Raw genomic sequence first — 7,457 nt, forward strand, 5'->3', positions numbered from 1 at the left:
ATTTATATGAAAATCGCATTATTTTGCATTTGAGCTTTAGTTTACATTGGGAGAAGTAATTTACATCTTCATGCAGTTGTATTACCATAACCTGGACCTATATCAACGACGCAATACCCGCATTCAACGCTCTATTCTTTTGAGCCAGTTTCATTTTCAGTTACAATAAGATTGATCTTCTCGTTAATATTGATAAGTGGCATTATAATTTTCAGTTCTGTGCGTTACGGAGTATAGCACAGAACGTATGTCTAAACATAACGCACAGCACAGGCAGGTATATGTGCGGTTCGTTCATGCGTGTGGTTGTCACGTGAGTGATGGTCACTCAGGTGGACATAGGCGGGAATTTGCACGGGGTGTTCATTGTTTGGTCAGTTCTACGCTAGACTTCGATCAGTAAACTTGTGTTCGTCTACAAATCATGAATCGTGTTGTCGACTTTAGCAGAACACAGGGTGTCCATACTGCAAGATTTGGAACGCATCATAGAAAAGATAAGTGCTAAAAGAAATGTAAATCTGTTAAATCCGTTATACTGAATCTCGAGCATAGTATCGAGTGTTACGAAGTAGTAACAGAGTTGAAACGATGTATATTTCAAGTAACAATTTCAGCACTAGAGAAAGCCGAGCAATTTACAAATAGAAATATTGATGGCACGTGACCGAAAATTCACAGGTCATTAATGGTAGAACACGACAAAAGCTTTCGAACTTACTGGGGAATAAATTGCTATTCTTTGTGGTGTTGTATACATTCTATATGTATATGTGTAAATGTTTTACGAGTCTGATGACGTAATGTTATTTGTAGAAAAATACAAGGTAGAGGCGATGGCATATAAAAAGGCGGAAACATAACGCCACGCGGTGCTCTTGACGGGTCATATCAGAAGCCGGAAGCTTCATCTAACATCGCAACACAAGGTGCTGAAACTCAATTACCATTGAGACGCACTGGACTATGTTTCGCATGTGGCGAACCGGGTCATCGGAAAGGAGCAGCTGGCAGTTCAGCAAACAGCTCGACCAATAAGATAAGTTAATTATGTATAGAACCCCGTTATCAGAAAATGGGTAGTTTCGTGTTCGTCGGAAAACGTAACGTACAGAAAGTTCCTAAAATTCGAACGTGATCAAAAGGATCCAAGTATAGTTCGCCGGTAAGTTGAAGGAAGGCCAACGCGGTTAAGTAGCAGGAGACTACTGATAGTAAGTACATTTTCGATGTAGTAAATGGCGGTTATAAGTATATTTTTTCCGTCGGAAAACGGTAACGTACAAAAAGATCTGTCTTAATGTATCAAAAGGATCTTAGTATAAAACTGGATCAAAAGGATCATAGTATAGAAATTGATGCTAGAAGCTCGCCGTTAAAAAGAACGAAAGCCCATGTAGCCAAGCTGTAGCAGGCTACGGATGGTTGTTACATTTAAGATGTAGTAAATTGCGGTTATATGTTTCCTTTTCCGTCGGAAAACGGTAACGTACAGAAAGAGATAAAAGGAGCAATTGATCAAAAGGATCATAGTTTAGAAATATATCAAAAAGAAAAAAAAAATCATAGAATAAAAAACCGGAAGTTTGTCGGTAAGTAGACTGAAAACCCACGTGACATTTATCCTGTTGTTAATACGCCCGTTAATACGTTTATAGTCGTATTTAATAAGAATGGGAGGCCTTGATATATTTAAAATTATTATTTATTTATTTGTTCTACTTTCGATATTAGAGGAGCGTATCATGATATTGATACATTCACAAACGGTGTGGTTTGAGCTATCAAGAGAATAGCAGGCAGTGTTAGGTTGTTATAAGCTTATATTTGGCACGATAACGGCCGATCATATATTTATTTATTTGTTCTACTTTCGATATTAGAGGAGCGTATCATGATATTGATACATTCACAAACGGTGTGGTTTAAGCTATCAAGAGAATAGCAGGCAGTGTTAGGTTGTTATAAGCTTATATTTGGCACGATAACGGCCGATCATATATTTACTAAAACTCGTTAAAACTAAAATGAGGTGTACTAGCATTCTTACGTCAAATTTACTTAAAATAGTTATTTGCTTTGTGATGATGGCATACATCACAGTGTAGAATATGAAAAAAACAGTATATGCTAGTGACTAGACGAGTTTGGATGTTAACTGGCTGAAGAAACAGTATTTTGATTCCTTCTCAGAGAGTAGAATGGCTCGGGCATGTGATCGATATGCATAAAATGCAGTTTTTCATAATTAAAAATTGAGTAGCTAGGCTAGAAAAAAGTATTGATTCGATGATCTATCTAATTTATCAAACGAAAGAAAAATTAGTACCAAAAGATAAATTAATAGCTAGTCTTGTAGGGCAGATAATTTCCTTTCAGAGGGTGATTGTAAATAAAGTTTGGTGATAACAATGCATATATAAAATTGCATTAATACCAGAGCTAGTTGGAAAGCTCCCGTTATTGTAACGTTGCAAGTTATTTACAAACTTAGATTATGGAAAGAAAGCACTAGGCAGTTAATCAACGGTGGAAAAGATTTCAAACACAATCAGTTGTTTTTGTGTAATATAGTTGCTGATGCAAGTACCACAAGTTATGGTTTATGGAGGTTTTATAGAAAGTTGTAGCTTTAATGTAGATATAGGCGAAATGACTGTCAAGCTAACGATTTTCATAAAAATAAAAAATAAAAAGCAAATTTATTTTCAACTTTGTTTTATTCCATTGACGGAGAGAGTAAAGATATGTACTCGTGATCTTTGAGACCCGAAAATGAGAAAATTGGAATGTACATGATCTTAATAAAAAGAGAAACCTGTTCCCGGAAGTGAACAGATTATTGACAAAAAAAAAGAAAAGTTATTCCTGGAAGTGATTACTATATTACACTGTTAAAATCAAGGAGGTACACTGCCAGTGTTTCTATAAACGAAACAGGTAATGCATATTGTGATTTAATATGAAGTCAATACATTAAGCCACCGGAAGTTGGTTTCAAAGATAAACCGGATAAGTATTCCGTCGTTCATCATAACGTAAGTAAAAATTTCTTATGATCAAGAAAATGCCTTGCATACGGCTAGAAAAGGTATGTTATTGCTCCCGGAAGTGAGCAGAAAGAGTTTGCTATGGTCCCCGGAAGTGGACAAAGAGCCCAGTAGATTGCTCCCGGAAGTGAGCAGAAAAATGTAGGCTATGGTCCCCGGAAGTGGACATAGAGCCCAGTAGATTGCTCCCGGAAGTGAGCAGAGATGCTCCATGAAGAGAGCAGAGAGTATGCTATGGTCCCCGGGTGTTATGTTATATGAAATGTTTTAAATGCTTTGCAAAATTCGTACATCAAAGTGTATTCAGACAATAAAATGTAAAATCTATATAATTGAATGGTAGTCAAAATAAATAGCTTTATATTTAAATATGTTGTGTGGATACTGGATTCAATGAAAAGAGGCAGTGGGTGCCTTAGTTCAATATGGGGAAACAATGTAAAATGGTTAGTTCAGAAACTAGGTTGGTATCAATCTGTATTAATAAGATGATATCGGAGAAAGCAAAATGCATCCTTGTTGTTCCAAAAAGGGGCAGTTCGCCTTATTGGCTAATGTTGATTTGTCATACGGACATTTTAGAGATATTGTGAAATATTGCAAAAAGTTTGGTAGAGACTGTATGATTCCAGGTTGTTTTGTTAACACTAGATTATCATTAAATAAGATAGCGTTAAGGTGCATATCACAATACAGTTATTGATGTATAGTACATATGTTTGACAGGAAATGTTTTGAGAGGTACTCTGAAGGAGCGATTAGAGGGCTCGGGCTTGCATGGGCTTCGAAGAGATTAGATGGCGGACAAAATGGCTAAGTAAATACTTAGAAAAATCAAGAGCAGACAATACGGTGAAGAAAAGAATTCTTCATGTGCACATTTCAAATACTGTGAAGAAAATGTAGTCGCCATGCCAGCCTTACATATATCAGTAGTAATGTACATGGCTCAATTGATGGATCGAGGAAATCTAATAACGTTTTTTACATCTGTGTTTTACAGTATTAAATGGATCCATTCTATTAATAGTGTACATGATCCAAAGAAAGATTTAACAAACTATTATAAGAAGCTTCAAAGCGTGTGTGCTTCAAACCATTTCACAAGAAAGATGTATCATGTACATGTGCATTCATTATAGATGATACAAACATTGTGTTTGATATAAGGAGATTCCACTGTTTTCATTGATTGATCATTTTTGGGTTATGCATGTACATGTATCATGCATATTAACAAATTAAGTGAGTTTCATTGTAATGACCTACAATTGAAATCTGATCACTTTGGTATTAGTGTACGCCATTATAATACTGGCATGTATACGAATGGTTCGGATATTATAATTGCAAAATGTACAACTACAACTTCCCATGTGGCGTTTTATTAACAAATATGTAATTAGCAAATTGGTCAGATAAATCAAATGATTTTTTGTTCAAACCAGTTATTGGTTATATATATGTAATTATTTAGACTAGCTAACGCCGAGGGCGTGTTTTAGAGATGTTTGAAGCGACATGGTCGATGGAAGTCTGATAGGGCTAAAGATGGGTACATTGATGATTCTCTAGACAAAAAGCTTTTTATCACTAGACAATTGAAATTATAATTGATTTGCGGTTCGAATTTAAAACCTTACTAACCTTTGTTTTTGTTCTATCGCAAGCCTTGCCCATTGCAAAACGTGTTGTGTTTTGTGCTTAGTTGTGTGAAGACTTTTCAGTTCTGTGCGTTACGGAGTATAGCACAGAACGTATGTCTAAACATAACGCACCGCACAAAACAGGTATATGTGCGGTTCGTTCATGCGTGTGGTTGTCACGTGAGTGATGGTCACTCAGGTGGACATAGGCGGGAATTTGCACGGGGTGTTCATTGTTTGGTCAGTTCTACGCTAGACTTCGATCAGTAAACTTTTACTTTTTTAAATTCGAACCGCATTAGAAGTAAATTGGCTCAAATGACATGTTATGTTTGTGTTACATAATGTTTAGTTACATGTTAATATTGGTTGTTTTCAGGTACAGTTTTCCAGAGTTATTTTACATTGAGCTTCTGATGAATTTTTATCTCTGGTTTTTACCCTGGCCATGAAAACGCCAATTAAGGACACAATACTAGAAGTGATGTATACACATTATAGTTATAATTTGTTATATAATTTATAGTTCGAAAATTGTCCTGTCAAGGTTGTATTACGATTGTACTTGATTGCTTTATGATAAGAACATGTAATATTCGTGGATGTGTGTTGTCAATAAACTGATCGCAAGCCTTGCCCAATGCATTTCGATGTGTTTTGTGCTTAGTTGTGTGAAGACTAGACGTTTGTGTAAGTGAAACACTTTGGCCTGCCTTTTAAATGCTATTTATAATACGCAAACAAATAATGTCCAATTATTTGACTAAAATTTTAACGTAACATATTTCGAAGACAAGACCATCGTACGTAATGATATATGCTACTATGACAACGACTTCTCATTAATCATCAAATATTTGTAATTAAAGGTACTTGTTCACTTAATTTCGTGATTAATAAATACAACATTATGTCATTAAATCTATAAACTCCAGGCTTTTAATGTTTGGGGTAGTCAAAAATAGCAATTTTATAAAGGGTAAAAAGTTGATTATAAAAATGCAATTTTTGATGGATTTTTCACCCGAATTCTTTGTGTGCAAAATCTATTGTATTAACCATTTAAAAGTCAATTTCTAAGTTCAGTTCATTACGTTATATGAGATATGACCGCGTTTTTCAAAAGAACTCTTATAACACGTTTGCCAATGGTCATTATTTAATTCTTTTATTTGTATTCGTTATTCATTTATTTCAATTGTTTTGTATATCGTTGGAATTGTTATGATTTGTGGTACCCGAAATCGAAAACTAAAACAAAAAATTGTCATTTCAGAGGATCTTCTTTTTTTTTGTTAAATTTAAATTATTCATGAAAAAGTTAATTAATAACGACCAGACAGGTTTCATTAAAGAGATATATTCATAGGGGGGAAATACAAGGGTAATTTACGACATTATGCACTATACTGAAACAAATGCGATTCCGAGATCACATCTCCTAATTGACGTTGAAAAAGCGATCCATTCTTTGTCATTGTCCCTTGTTCAAACATGGTACAGATTTTATATAAAGATTTAAATCAGCTATTTTTCAGTGTGATTACTCATTGGAAGAGGCTGAAGAAAAGGAGATCCATTCTAATGTTATATTTTCATCTTCTGAGCTGAAGTTTTGTCGCTTGTATTGAGAGATAACAAGAATATAAAAGGTGTAACCATTAATGGAACTAAATATAAACTGCCCCAGATTGCAGACGACACTACACTTTTATAAGATGGTACTGAACAATCCTAAAATGAAACTCTTATTGTTAAACAGGATTTTACAAATATTTCAGGTCGTTATGTAAATTTTGATACAACCTACGTTGTATGGAATGTAAAGCACAAATATAGTTGTTATACCATAAAAACGAATGGAAACTTAATTCGTATCAACAAAGCTAATTCAATTTAATTATCATAAAAACTTTGTCAAAATGGAAAATATTCTGAAAAATTGGAAAGATTGTAATTGTAAAACACGTATAATGTCATTATTCAATAATTTGTTCATAGTATTGCCTTACAAACCTGCTACCATTTTAAACACAATCAAGTCCTATATTCTTAGTTTTATTTGGTGCGTGCATAGTAAAATAAAGATTTCGACAATAGTAAATTAGTTTAGTGAAGGAGGTTAAACAATGATCAATCTGGATGCATTTATTCCAGCATTGAAACTAACAGGGTTACCAAAAATTCAATCTGTTAGAGTTTTAATAAATCTTAAATATTTTCATACCCTTTTTGGGAGGATGTTTTAAACAGCTTTTTACTTTATTGTGGTAATTTTGAAGTAATTTAGAAGTAAACACAGAATTGAATATCGTTAATTATCCACTTTAATGATAATCAATATATATTGATAGGAAATAAAAGGTTTTTCTTTATGGAATGGTTCCTTACTGGAAATCATAGAATAGGTGATCAATGAAAAAATGGAAGATTTATCTCTTTTGATGAATTAAATAGAATTTTTTAAGAAACATTTCATTCATTATACAGGGGCGAAGAGCAAGATATTAATTTGTGAAACAATATTGTACATTTTGCCCTACCCAACAAAAAATCAGACCCTTTCCTACCCAATTATTACAGAACCTTGAAAAAAGAACCTGGTGCGAAACGAATGTACATCATAAAAAATAAAAATAATGAACAACCAGTAGTAAAAGCAAAATGTTGTACTCAACTCGATACTATAATTAATGCAAAAGAATTGAATCGCTTATTGGAGCTACCATTTTTAATAAACAATGATGTAACGGTTCAGTGG

The 7,457-nt window shown here is 33.9% G+C and overlaps 1 long non-coding RNA gene across 1 annotated transcript; it reads left to right on the forward strand.

Annotated features, from left to right (window-relative positions):
* The first annotated feature begins 289 nt into the window (after positions 1–289).
* On the forward strand, positions 290–5,331 carry LOC127877795 (uncharacterized). The gene is made up of 2 exons (XR_008048613.1): positions 290–1,809; positions 1,959–5,331. It is a non-coding gene; the product is annotated as an uncharacterized LOC127877795 (long non-coding RNA).
* Positions 5,332–7,457: the final 2,126 nt, after the last annotated feature.

This window comes from Dreissena polymorpha, chromosome 4 (genome assembly GCF_020536995.1).
Source record: "Dreissena polymorpha isolate Duluth1 chromosome 4, UMN_Dpol_1.0, whole genome shotgun sequence".
Classification (NCBI taxonomy): domain Eukaryota; kingdom Metazoa; phylum Mollusca; class Bivalvia; order Myida; family Dreissenidae; genus Dreissena; species Dreissena polymorpha.